The sequence below is a fragment of the Crinia signifera genome, chromosome 2 (genome assembly GCF_055691185.1).
Source record: "Crinia signifera chromosome 2, ASM5569118v1, whole genome shotgun sequence".
Classification (NCBI taxonomy): Eukaryota; Metazoa; Chordata; class Amphibia; order Anura; family Myobatrachidae; genus Crinia; species Crinia signifera.
Window position 1 is genome coordinate 349,165,951 of NC_139218.1, and position 13,855 is coordinate 349,179,805.

At 45.9% G+C, this 13,855-nt stretch overlaps 1 protein-coding gene across 7 annotated transcripts in view; it reads left to right on the plus strand.

Annotated features, from left to right (window-relative positions):
* The first annotated feature begins 3,393 nt into the window (after nucleotides 1-3,393).
* Nucleotides 3,394-13,855, plus strand: part of LOC146057907 (phosphatidylinositol 3,4,5-trisphosphate 3-phosphatase TPTE2-like) — an 83,475-nt gene continuing 73,013 nt past the window's right edge. The window contains exons 1-2 of one of the 7 annotated variants that reach the window (XM_083169728.1): nucleotides 3,395-3,582; nucleotides 7,589-7,703. The gene's annotated coding sequence lies outside the window, so the exon portion shown is untranslated. Of the gene's footprint in view, nucleotides 3,646-3,705; nucleotides 3,810-7,359; nucleotides 7,704-13,855 lie in introns of those variants that run through there. The other 6 variants (XM_083169729.1, XM_083169726.1, XM_083169730.1 and 3 more) reach the window with 6 other exon arrangements.

The window sequence follows — 13,855 nt, forward strand, 5'->3', positions numbered from 1 at the left end:
CCCTGTAGGTGTACCAAACACCAATTATGGCCACAATATCCATACCCCCTCCACCTATAGATTTGTTTCGCAACCCACCACCATCCAAACAATTATCAGTTTGAATCAGAATTCATTTTTTTAATCCTACTTTCATTTCTTGATTGTACTTCTATGTACACATATTTTTTTTCACGATTTATTGAGTAAATTGTACACTATAACGTGACAAATCTTAATCTCAGTCTGATTCTTCAACTTCTTACACATAACATTCAAACAAATGCATGCAGCGCTCATGCCCATCGAACAAACATTATCTATGAACCAAAAGAGTCTGGGAAACCCTTAAGGCAGAGCAGTGCCTGATATCCAACTGACTAACACATACCTCCCAACTGTCACGATTACAGCGGGACAGTCCCGATTTTCGGGTCCTGTCCCATTAGTCCCACCCGCGGCAGGTATTGTCCCGCTGCGGGGGGTGGCAGTTGGGAGACCCCCCTTTTCGGGCGCTCGCGCGGCGAAGCCGCCGAGTGTCCCTTTTTCTTCAGCACGCTTTTTCTTCAGCACGAAATTTGGGAGATATGCTAACAGGGTGAGTGCAGTGTACGTATATACAGTGTGCTATGTACTGTATATACAGTATGTGTGTGTTGTGTCTTTGTGTATCTGTGCAATGTTTAAGTGTGTGTTTTGTGTGTGTTGTACTGTTTTTTGGGTGTGTGTGGTGAATGTGGGCGTGTGTTGTGCTGTTAGAGGTATGTTATGTGTGTGTGTGTGTGTGTGTGTGTGTTGTGTATATCTGCCCTATATGTAAGTGTGTAAGGTGTGCTATGTATAAATCTGTACTGTTTGTGTGTAGTGTGCTGTGTGTATCTGTGCAATGTTTAAGTGTGTGTGTGTTCTGTGTATTGTACTGTTTTTGGGTGTGTGTTGTAGTGAATGTTCTGTGAGTGGTGTGTTATGTGTGTGTGTTGTGTGTATCTGCCAAAAGTGTAAGTTTGTGAGGTGTGCTACGTATGTATGTGTGTGTAGTGTGCTGTGCGTACCCTGGCAATGTTTAAGTGTGTGTGTTCTGTGTGTTTGTTGTACTGTTTTTGGGTGTGTGTTGTAGTGTGTATGGATTTGTATTGTACTGCATGTGGTGTGTTTTGTGTGTGTGTATCTGTCCAATGTGTAAGTGTGTGAGGTGCTCTACGTATAAATGTGTGTGTTGTGTGCTATGTGTGCGTATGTGGTGTACTGTGTGTGTGTGTGTGTGTGTGTGTGTGTGTGCGTGTACAATGTGTACGTGTGTGTGTGTTATGTCTGGTCTATGTATATCCTCAATTATTTCCTAATTGTTTAAAGCCTTCACCATAATGTTAGAATGTGTCATTCATTCTCAATGGCAGCAATGAAATCAGGTGTGGTTGTTCCTTCGTCAACGGTTTCCCAGATCGTCGATCTTTTCCCTAAAACATCAATGAAGGAAAATTAAAACTTGGTGTTTTTTAAATTTCTAACTGAAATTTCCCAAAAACGGCTTCGAGGTGCACACCACCGGGTCCAGAGGTATCTTGTTGCTGAATTTGGTGTCTCTGAGTGCCACGGTGTGTCCGCAATGCAACGGACATGCACACACACACACACAGACTCTTCAACTTATTATATAAATAAAAGAAGATGTGCCCCAACGTTTCGGTCCATAAAGTAGCGGACCTTTATCAAGGAGCCTATAAACACATGGAATAGCATTTTAGTAACCTGCAGACAGGGAACCAAAACAAAAACATTGCTTATGCACAAACAGACAAAAAAAGTTTTACATTACTTGGTTAAATCATGGTGTCAGCAATCAACGATGTCACAGGGGAAACCCATGGTGAGAGGAGCAGCAGCTAACTGACACTGCCCGGGCCCGGCATTTATACCCAACACATTGGTTACTAGTAACTAGCAAGCCACCGAGCCCGAAGCGTGGCGAGCGCAGCGAGCCCACGAGGGTCGGCGGTACGCGTCCTCCGACCTTTTCATACCCCCACTATCCACGTCGGTGTGGAGTTGACTTTATATAGTGTGGCGAGCGCAGCGAGCCACCGAGCCCCAAGCGTGGCGAGTGCAGTGAGCCCCACGTGGGGACGCTTATTACTTTACATGTATTCTGCGTCCGCTCGCCACGCTTCGGGCTCGGTGGCTCGCTGCGCTCGCCACACTATCTAAAATGAACTCCACTCCGACGTGGATAGTGGGGGTATGAAAAGGTCAGAGGACGCGTACCGCCGACCCTCGTGGGCTCGCTGCGCTCGCCACGCTTCGGGTTGGCATTGATAGTGGGGGTGGCGTGGGGGTGCATTTAAGATTGTAAGCACCCATTAGGGTGCTTATACAATTAAAAATCGTATAGGGTGTTTAAATCGCATTGCATCGCTTGCGGCAATATGGCATGTGATGGGATACAATGCATAAGATGCCATACGACTGAAAATCGTGGGCGCCGTGCTAGGAAACAAGTACCACTGTTTCTAGTGACTGCCAAAACAGTCAAGGCATGGGTCGATATAGATGGAACACCATATGGTCGACAGGCAAAGAAAGGTCAACAGGATCAGAAGCTCAGCATGCCAATAAGCAACACAGAAATAATCGACACACATTTTTTCAGATTCTTTGGCGGTCAAACCATCAATAAAAACATACTGTATACCCTTCGCTGGCTCGCCATACTTCAGGCTGGGTACTATTCCCAATCATATTCCACCTGGTTATTAAATCTAGCAAATGTTAGGAAAACATGAAAACAACGTCACCATCTGTGTGTAGACATCATGTCAATCTTTTGAACCAGTCGACCTTTGTCCCTGTCAACATAATGCATGTCGACCACCTGTTGTCGACATGCATCCCGATAACCCAAGGGATATGTCTGCCTGAAAACACCCACAATGTCATGGTGCCCATTCACGGTGCAATTATTGTATGCAATTTGGCTAGATCGCATTGTATAAGTTTTGCAATGCAATGAGATGAGATCTAGTACAAAAAGTATGTGCAGCACATACTTTTTGAGCTGTCCGATGGCATGTGCGTGGGAGCACGCATCTCATCGCACCCGGCACATGTACTGTGTATGGGCACCTCGGGCAATCTCTGCAACAGACAACATCCACTTATGTAAGCACTCGCGCTCACTTTCCAGCTAGACCCACTTTCACCACACAGATGAGCTTGATTTTCTTTTGGCAGAACCATACCCAGTGGTCATACCTTTAGTGGTGCACACAGCCCCCAAAGTCCACAGGGGCCCACACTGCACACCCTGCACTCATTTTTCCAATACTTTCGCTGTGGGGTATTGTGGGAAAACTGGGCAGTGTCCATTTTCCTGGCACATGTGCAGTAGGAAAATCACTGTGCATGCACTCTAGGCTCCCAGTGACCCTCAAGTCCAGAGTCTACTGCTCTGCCAGCTAGAGAGGAGGGGGCCCAAATGGGGACTGCACACAGGGCCTCCACCTCTCTTGATGCACCCCTGCATTTATGCTTATGTCAGCAGTGTGGGAATTACCAAGGGAGGTTACCAGGGCAACCCAGGAGGAGCAGAGTGACAGTTGGTCTGAGGTAACTGACTGGAGGAGGGGTATGTATGTGTGAGAGAGAGAGAAACTGACATGGCTGTCTAAGGTGAGGAACAGCTTAGGGTGAGGAGCTGCTACTGGGTGGCAAGTAGAAATTTAGGGCAAGAACGAGCCAATCAGAGGCAAATAACGAGATCGGGCCCTGGGCATCCAGCACCATTGGTCAGGGAAGCTGAGAAGGGGAGCGCAGTCCAGACAGCAGGAGAACAGGTGCATCTGTGGGGAAAGCATCGACTCACTAACCTAGAAGAAACATATAGTACACCTGTGTCCAGGGGCGTAACTACCATAGGTGCAGGGGGTGCAGCTGCTATGGGGCCCAGAGCTGAAGCCTGAAGGGGGCCCATCTTTGCTGTCAAACTAATATGTTTTGCATATATTTATCACCATCAGTTGCTAAATAGGGGGCCCTTACAAACTTTTGCTATGGGGCCTACGAATATCTAGTTATGCCTCTGCCTGTGTCCCTGCACCACACTTGGCAATCATTGGTGCAGCCAGGTCAGGGGGTTAATTATGTAGTTTACATCCCTCCATTGTGGAAACTCAGCTGTATCGTGTACCCCAAATGAGCAGAGAAGCCATTGCTTGACTCCTAGTGTTGTGCCAGTATGCGCTGTATAAAGCAATCTGTTTTAGGCATGATGCCCATATTCTGGCTGTCCCAACCAGGAGGAGGTAGATTTATTAAGCTTGGTGAAGTGATAAAGGGGGATATTTACTAAGATGTGTATTCTACTTCACATGTGATGTTGCTATGGGAAACTAATCAGATCCTGTCTACTATCTTCTAGAGCAGGGCTGGGCAATTGCGGCCCTCCAGATGTTGATGAAATACACATACCAGCATGCCTTGCATCAGTTTTCGCATGGCCACATAGCAAAACTAACGCAAAGCATCCTGGGATGTGTAGTTCATCAACATCTGGAGGGCCGCAATTGCCCAGCCCGGTTCTAGAGGGTGCTAAAAATATAAGATTCTAATTGGTTGCCCATAGCAACATCACATGTGAAGTAGAATACACATCTTAGTAAATTTCCCCCAAAGTGTCTGGTCTTTATCACCGGCCAATCAGCTCATACCTGTCATTTTTGAAACCCAGCCTGTAACTTCACAGTTAGGAGCTGATTGGCCGGTGATAAAGTACCAGCCACATTATCACTTCACCGAGCTTAATAAATCTGCCCCTCAGTCTCTGCATGGCGACTCGATTATGACAATGTAAGCGATGGTTCTGCAGGCATTCGGCACTGTACACAAATGATGTGATCGCAGTGGGCGTTCTTTTGCACAGGTTTGCTTCTGCCCATATTAGCATAACCAATCAGCTGAAGGAATTCCAGCCAGCCCTCCAGCCCTGATGATATCAGCTGTGGGAGCGCGTGTTACCTGGCATCTCCTGTTGTCCAGGCAACTGCCGGGCAGAAGTGGTCACCCAGGTCACCCGCAGCCAGGCGGAAGTGCCTCGGTGTCCCTGGTTGCCAAGCAACCATCACCAGGGACGCAAATTCCGGGGGACAGACCTGCCAGGCGGGCAGCCAGCTAACATCATGGGTAGTACAACCAGGGTCTATTGATCTGCCCTGCCAGCTACAGAGAAAAGGGGGCACATGTGAGACCACACGGGACTCCTCCTCTCATTGAGTATCCACAAGTCATGACCTTCAGACAGGTGTATATGTGTGCTCCATGGTGTCCATTTTAGGTTCATTTTAAGTGGAAAATTTCTGGATCATTGTGTGCTAACTAATTATTCCACAGTTCTGTCTGAACACCGAAAACATGACCATGGCAAACTAAAGCCCTGTACACACTGGACTATTCCGGCCACTGACAATATTGTTACATTTCGCATTCTCGATTTGGACACAGGTCCATCCCAGGAGAGACCCGGCATTTGCAATATCCCAGGTCTCTGACATCAGAAAGGGGGATGAGCAACGGCGCATGATCAAGGGGCGGGGGAAGAGGCAGTGCTTGTAGCTGACGCTGCCTCCTCCCTATAAAATGGGACCCGGGTCGCTTGAACCCGGGTTGTGGCACAGCAACCTGGGTCCGATCCGGGTTATTTGTGAGATGTGAAAGGGGTATAAGTGTGAACCCCTCAGTGGTGCCCAGTTATATCCAATTAGCCACAAGTGTAGATCTGGATGGTTTCCAAGCTACTAGTATGAATAGCCCCACAGATCCACTATGATGCGCAATAATGCAAGCCTATGGTGGCCTCAAACACATGTGCAGTGCAGGAACTAGGCCGAGTTGCTTGTTACTCTGAATCAGGCCTATAATACATACTTGCCTACTTTTGAAAAGGAGTTTTAAGGAGATTGTAGTTGGTAGTAGAATTTTGCACAGCGCCCCACTGAGGGTGTGTATCATGCTCCACCCAAAGGGTGTGTCTAGTTCCATATATGGGGCGGGATGTATTAAAATACATCGCCGCCCATCGCGCCCCCCCGCCGCGATGCCGCCGCATATGTACTAACATATGCGGCTGGCATCGCGATGCGGTGACGGAGGCCCCCCGCGATACCTGGAATGTGGTGTGCGGGGGGTCTCCGTCACCTCTCTGCCCCCTTCTGCATCCCTCACGCCGGGGACAGCTATGCAAGCTGTCCCCGGCGCCTCTTCCTCCCCCCTGCAGCCGGAAGGACGTCCGGCTGCGTCACTAGGGGGAGGAAGGTGTTACCTTCCGGGTCCAGGAGGACCTGGACCAGGTAAGAGAGGGAGGGGGAGAGGGGGGTCGGCGGGTTTTTCGGCGGAGGCGTCGGGCGGCGAAAAGAAGCCCATAGGCTTCTATAGGGTATCGTCACCCAAAGGTGGCGATACCCTACACTGCGGTGACGGTGCGGTCGGGTAATAGTACATAGGAAAATGCGGTAAAACGGGGGTTTTACCGCATTTTCCCTTTAGTACATCTCGCCCATGGAGAGATTGTGAAAAGAGATTGTCAAAGTGGCACCTAGAAGCATGGGGTGTGTACTGCTACATCTGAGAGGAAGCTTTTAAAATTACTCATATCCAAATGTAGATGAGCCCCAAAGCAGTTAGTAAGAGATACTGTACTTGGTAAAGTGCTGGGAAATGGCGCTGATTATCCAATGTAAATGTATCTGTCTCTCATTCCTTTTTTCCCCAAAAATGTAACAGTGAAATGTAGGCTAGGTGAAATGAGGGAGATTGCTAGACTAATGAGGGAGAGAGGGAGATTGCTGCTATTTCAGGGAGTCTCCTGCAGAATGCAGGAGGGTATGCAACTATGCTATAATATCTATGGATGTAAAGCTGTGTCTAGTAAGCTGGTATTTGTATTTCCACAGCATTTGCAAAGCCACAAGTTACCTCATGGTGGCTGTTGGAGAATGCTGGCACTTACAGTTCTACGTTAGCTGTACAGCCATGAGTTGGGTAAACTCTGCTGTGCATAAATGTGTTTCCTCTGCAACCACAGCTGGGTGTTATACAAACAGCAGCCCTGTTACTGGGAATGCTTTCTCACCAGATGGAACATCTTGTAGTTCCCGGAATGTGACCTGGATATAACCTTACAGCACTATAAGGGTTAAGGATAATAATTGTATGATAATGATCACCATCTCAGCAGTTGTATGCAAGCTTACTGCAGTGGTGTTACACAGCGTCCTGTACAAGTATCACCAGAAAAACACATTACACAGCAGTATTGAGGCTGTACTCCCTCACCCAGCGGGAAGTGGAAAGTGCTGGGTCTGCAGAGGAGAAGGGGAGAAGTTGGAGAGGAAGAGGGAGATATTAGGGAAGAGGCACAGGAAGGCGGTGATAACTGGGAAGACTAGACAGTAGGGAGAGAAGTCATTGGGTGAAAGGAAGTAAAGCAGAGTAAGGAATAAGGAACAGATCTGGCAGAAAGGGTGAGCTGAGCCTACTGCCAGTGTGTTGTGTATATGTAATTATGTACACGCTCCCTCCCCTCTTGTCTGGTCCCTCACTCCTTTCTATCCCAACTCAGTTCATTCAAGAAATGTGAGGAGGTGACAGAGAGCTGGAGACAACTGGGTACAACCTCCCTGCGCTTCACTTTCCTGATGCACTGGATACATGCAGAGAGGAGTCAGTAGTTGGAGGTAAGGCACAGTCACACACACACACACACACACTATACAGCACACATATCTAACACACTGACACACACTATAGGGCACACATATCTAACAAAGTACGGTATACCACACACAGATGCACACTACAGCACACATTTAACACACAGACACACACTATAGACATAGTATAGGGCACACATATCTAACATGGTATACAGTATACCACACACACAGAATACACAGACACACACTATAGCACACATATCGAACACACAGACACACACTATATAGCACATATATCTAACACACAAACACACTATATAAAGCACAAAGATCTAACACAGTACACTATACACCGAACACGTAGACACTGACTACAGCCCAGATATCTATCACACAGACACACTATATAGCACACATATCTAACACAGTAAAGTACACTACACACCAAACACACAGACACTGACTACAGCCCACATATCTAACACACAGACACACACTATATAGCACACATATCTAACATAGTAAAGAATACAACACACCGAACACACAGACACTTACTACTGCCCAGATATCTAACACACAGACACACACTATATAGCACACATACTGTATCTAACACAGAAAAGTATACTACACACCAAACACACACAGACACTGACTACAGCCCATATATCTAACACACAGACACACACTATATAGCACACATATCTAACACAGTAAAGTTACAGTATACTATACACAGACTATTATTTATTTATTTACAGTTTATTATATAGCGTAGCATATTCCATTGCGCTTTACAAGATTCACATCAGTCCCTGCCCCAGTGGAGCTTACAATCTATATTCATTACCAAATGTACACGCACACACAGACATTCTAGGGTTAATTTTGTTGGAAGGCAATTAGCCTAGCAGTATATTTTTGGATTGTGGGAGGAAACCGGAGTACCCGGAGGAAACCCACGCAAGTACGGGGAGAATATACAAACTCTGCACAGTTAGAGCCATGGTGGGAATCAAACCCATGACCTCAGTGTTGTGAGGCAGCAATGCTAACATTACACCTAACCCACAGACACACACTACAGCACACATAAAACACACTTATTCACACTACAGCATACACAAAACACAAACTCTATAGTAGTGATTACTTCTAAGTATAGTCACTACTTAGTGGAGTAATAGTATAAGGAGAGATTTGCCACTACGTTGACCCTAATGACATGCAATACTATTGTTTATTATTTACTTAACAGCCTGTCACCAGTGGCACAATTACATTTGTAACTGGCACTTTGTCAGCTTATGTACCAGGTGATTCTGCATGTAACTTGTTTCGTTAGAACTGGTTGTTCCTTACTAGTGGCATGATGCCTCTACCAGTAATGAGGTACTACAGATAAGATTTTATATAGTGTGGCGAGTGCAGCAAGCCACCGAGCCCAAAGCGTGGCGAGCGGCCGCAGATTACTTCACATGTATTCCGCGTCCGCTCGCCACGCTTCGGGCTCGGTGGCTCGCTGTGCTCGCCACACTATATAGGTGGAGGTGGATGTTATGGAATCACATAAAGGGCTACATTATAACTAAATCCAAATTTCCACAAAAATATTGCAGTGGTTTTTATTCATTACATAATGCGGCATTTTGATTTTAGTTCGTCTTTTATTTCTGAAATTAGAGGAAGCGAAGCATACCTTATACCTAAATAATGAGCCGATGCTTATTACACATTTTTAAACAGGGAAATCCTGAAAAGGTGTCATGCTTGTAATGTAATGTATCCATTAGACTGAAAAAGTGTTATTGATAGCTTTTGATTACCCTGTGCTGTGTGATATTATTATTATTACTAGTAGTGCCTTGTACTGTCACTATCGGGTCTATTGTTTGCAGAATAACAGTATTTAGTTGAGGTGATTTCATGCCATCACACTTGTAACAAAACAGGCTGGTACTCTGCCGAGACACAGATAACAGATAATACAGGGTAGCTGTCACTGACACCAGACTGATATATGTGTTATGGGTATTACATAAACCTCCATTGTTAATGGCTTAGTATCAGCCACTGTACTGATTGGTGACTACCTCAGTGCCAGGTGTCTGCGCTAAATCCACACCTGAAGCAATGCCCTATACTTCTATAGAGTTCACCTTGGTTATGGATAGCCTTCAGAAATCCATCTATTGCAGGGCTGGGCAATTGCGGCCCTCCAGATGTTGATGAACTACACATCCCAGGATGCTTAGCATTAGTTTTGCTATGTGGCCATGCGGAAACTGATGCACGGCATGCTGGGATGTGTAGTTCATCAACATCTGGAGGGCCGCAATTGCCCAGCCCTGATCTATTGTAACTCATCACATCAGTATTTGTTTTGTGTTCTCATAAATATGCTTAGCTGGGGGGCTACCTAGTATCTGCCACAGAGTCTGCCATGCTACCAACATGACAAACTGGATACTATCTATAATTATAGTATAATAAATGCCAACTACAGCTCAGGAAATCCATCTACCTCTTAAACATACCACACATCTCCCCTTGCCCCAATGGATAATGGCTGTAATTCTCCTTCCATGGTTGGTTTAATAACATCAAACTACTGCGCATCTGTGTGATTGGGATGGCTGCTAATAATGTAAAAAAACAAAACAGTGTATTATTGCCGTACTTTCCAACCATCCTGTCCTAAGGTCTGGATTTGCAGGGGTTCGCATGTACCCTCAGTTTCCCATGGTCATCATGACACCGTCCGGTGCTGGACAGCTCCGATGTTGGGAGGTATATTCTTAACTTTGGTTTGTTGTTATTTTGGGTTGGGATCATTTGGTCTACAGAATGTTGGTCGACAAGTATTAGGTCGACACCACTAGGTCGACGTAGGGAAAGGTTGACATGTTATTAGTTCGAAACAAGCATTAGGTCGACAGTGTCTAGGTCAACAGTCAAAAGGTCAACATGGGGGTTTTCACTGTTTTTTTACCCGAATGCCTACACAGTCGACACGGACACAGTTTAAAGTGCACCGCATCCCCTCGCATTGCTTGCTTCATTCGCTGCGCTCATCGCACTATTTTATTCTCCCATCACACCCTAGGGCATGAAATATTGCCTGTCGGCACATGTCGGCTAAAAAAACTGTGAAAAACCCTACGTTGACCTTTTGACTGTCGACCCAATGCTTGTGTCGACCTAATGACCTGTTAACCTAAACCCATGTCGACCTAGACCCATGTCAACTTTGACCCATGTCAACCTAGAACCGTGTCTACCTAGTGGTGTCGACCCAATGCTTGTCGACCAACATGCTGTAGACCAAATGACGCATCCCATTATTTTATGGTGCTAAAGGCAGGGGCGGATTAGGCCTTCGGGGGGCCCAGGTCACTTTAGACAGGGGGCCCCTCCCACTTGTCATTACTGGCCGCAAACTGCACAAGAGCTTGAATCCTAATAAGAGTACCGCATCCCCTCGGATGGCTTTCTGTGCTCGCCATGCCTTGGGCACTATTATATTCATCCTCCATAGCCACAGGGATGGTAAAGTATGAACAAGTCATTTTTCTTAAGAAAAATTTTGAAAAACCATTGTCGACCTTTTTTATGTTGACCGTTTTTATGTCAACCTTTTGCATATTGACCTTTTGACCATGTCGAGCTAATGCATGTCGACATTTTCACATGTCAGCCTTTTGACTGCCAAACAATAGTGGTTGACCTTTTCACTGTCAACCTAGACACTGGTACCTAATAACCGAATCCCCGGCAACTTACAGTACAAGATAATATTGGACACATTGCTGCATCAGAGGACATGACACTGAGGCTGCCGTCGTATGGAGTAAGGAGTAGAGGGAAAAGCACATGAGGGGAGAGGGCCCTGCTCGTGAGAGCTTATATTCTAAAAGGGAGGGACAGACAGGCAGCAGAGGGTTAGGATGAGAGGCGGCTGGTTTTTGATGATGAAATGGGCCGTGAGGTCAGATATGTAAATGTAAGAGGAATGGGTGAGTGCTTTGCAAGTGATTGTAAGAAGCTTTAATTGGAATCGGAAGGGGAAGGGGTGACAGTATTGGTTTTATAAGAGAGGGGAGGTTGATATACTAGTATGTTTGATTCGCTACCATAATGTAACCAGACTTATTGATCCACTTACATGCCAAGGAATTTTTACTTTTATGTTTGTGTGCATCCAGAGATATTTTTATTATTAACAAATACCGGTTGTTATTATTATTATTATAGTAGAACTTTGTGTTCATTGTAAGTACACACGAGTACAGGAAATAACTGCACAGGTAACTTGTGACCTAGAACAGCAGCAAGATGATTGTTGCTTTATGCAACATAGATTATAAGATAAAACCTGAATCAACATGGCAAGTTCACCGTACCAGCGCTCAGCAACAAAATGTCCCTAATTTCCATTGTCTGACACCGGTGCTGTTGGATACAGTGGTTGGAATCTGCTTATACAGTTACTTTATATATCACAATATGTGTCACTAATAAATGGAAGGGGATGGGGCCACTGCTCTGGACAGGGCCACATCTTTAAAAAAAAAAATGGTCACTGACTGACAATCTTCTTAGGTGCACTGGTTTACCCGGAAGCTTCCCTGTAAGGTCTATGGCCAATCCACAATGAGAACCAGTGCTGATGCTTACAGTGTGGCTCCCTCTTCTCTGCTGCCAATGACACTGACTTCACCTTAGGTGACCTTAACCAACGTGAACCAGTAATGTGATGTAATGATTACAGTGCATCCGCTGTTCACTCTAAACGATCTGCTGCACGTGTCACAGTCCCATAACGGATGATAAATAAGCCCCTGGGCGGGACGCACTATCACGAAAATGCGGTAAAACCCCCGTTATCAGTTTTTACTGCACTTTCGTATTTCGTATTCTCTAACCCCCCTCAGGTCAGCGCTGCGGAGGGTATCGTGAGGTTTTGCTAGCAATACCCTATAGAAGCCTATGTTCTTCTCTCTGTAGCGCTGTGTAAGGATCCGTCATGCATGCGCAGAGGGACTCCCGGATCTCAAACCCAGAAGTCCTGTGACGGCACGGCATCGCAAGGGACAGCTCTTATTGCAAGAGCTGTTCCTTGCGTTACTAACCACATATGTTAGTGCATACGCGATTAGTAAAAATGCGGTAGCCGGCAGAGGGAGGTGAAAACGGGTGGCGGATATTAGAACGTCCCGCCCCCTTAGTGTTGCCTCTCATAATCAATGCTAGTTACTGCAGGCCCATTTATTATCAGTCTAATATTTAGAACTTTCAGGTTATCTGCAGTTATCTGCGTTGGTTCCCAGAGCCGCTCACCTTACTATGGGAAGGAGGTAAAAGCACAGCTATAGTAGATGCAGGGGGTGCGTCTGTTATGGGGTCCGGACACTTCTGGGGCCTAGCCCTCTGCCTGTATCCAGTAAGACTGCCAGCAGGTGGATGACCCCATCCTGGGCCCTGTGGGTGGCTTTTCATTTCTTAGCAGTGTACTGCTGCAGTGTCCGGCTCACTGATGATGGGTGGAGGGCGACATGTCATGTGTATGTGTGTTGAAATTCTGCTATAGGGCCCCATAGCTTCACCACTGGAAGGCGGGATTATGAAGAAGTGTCCTATGCATTTCAGAGTATGCCACTCGCTGCCATTTGTGGTGGTGGATACTTAAGTACTGGAGCAATCCTTATTCCCCACCGCAAATCGTGGCGGATTACTATCAGGAACATAAAATAATAAAAATTTAAAAAATCAATGGACGTGTTATTTAAGCCTAAATATATTGTAAATATATTTAGAATTATTGAGAAACTAAAATAGTATATAAAGAGTATTTAGACATAATACAAACATATAAGAAAAAAAAGAGAAGAAGAAAGCAGCGCACTGGATGGAGTCCATATGGCAGTGAGACTCCTGGGTGAGGCTAGAGGGATCGGTCCTGTGATGGTTGGTGGACCAATCTGTAACCTCACACAAGTATACGACCAATTCATCCAGGGTAATAGGCCAAAGACATCCAATGGGTGGGACCAGATGGTTAGATAAATAAGCAGGAAAAAGTTCAACTGGGGCAGCACTGATCTGGAATAGCAGCAACTTAAAGCGCTCTTGTTTTACCTATACGTTAAAACCACTCTGTTATAATACGG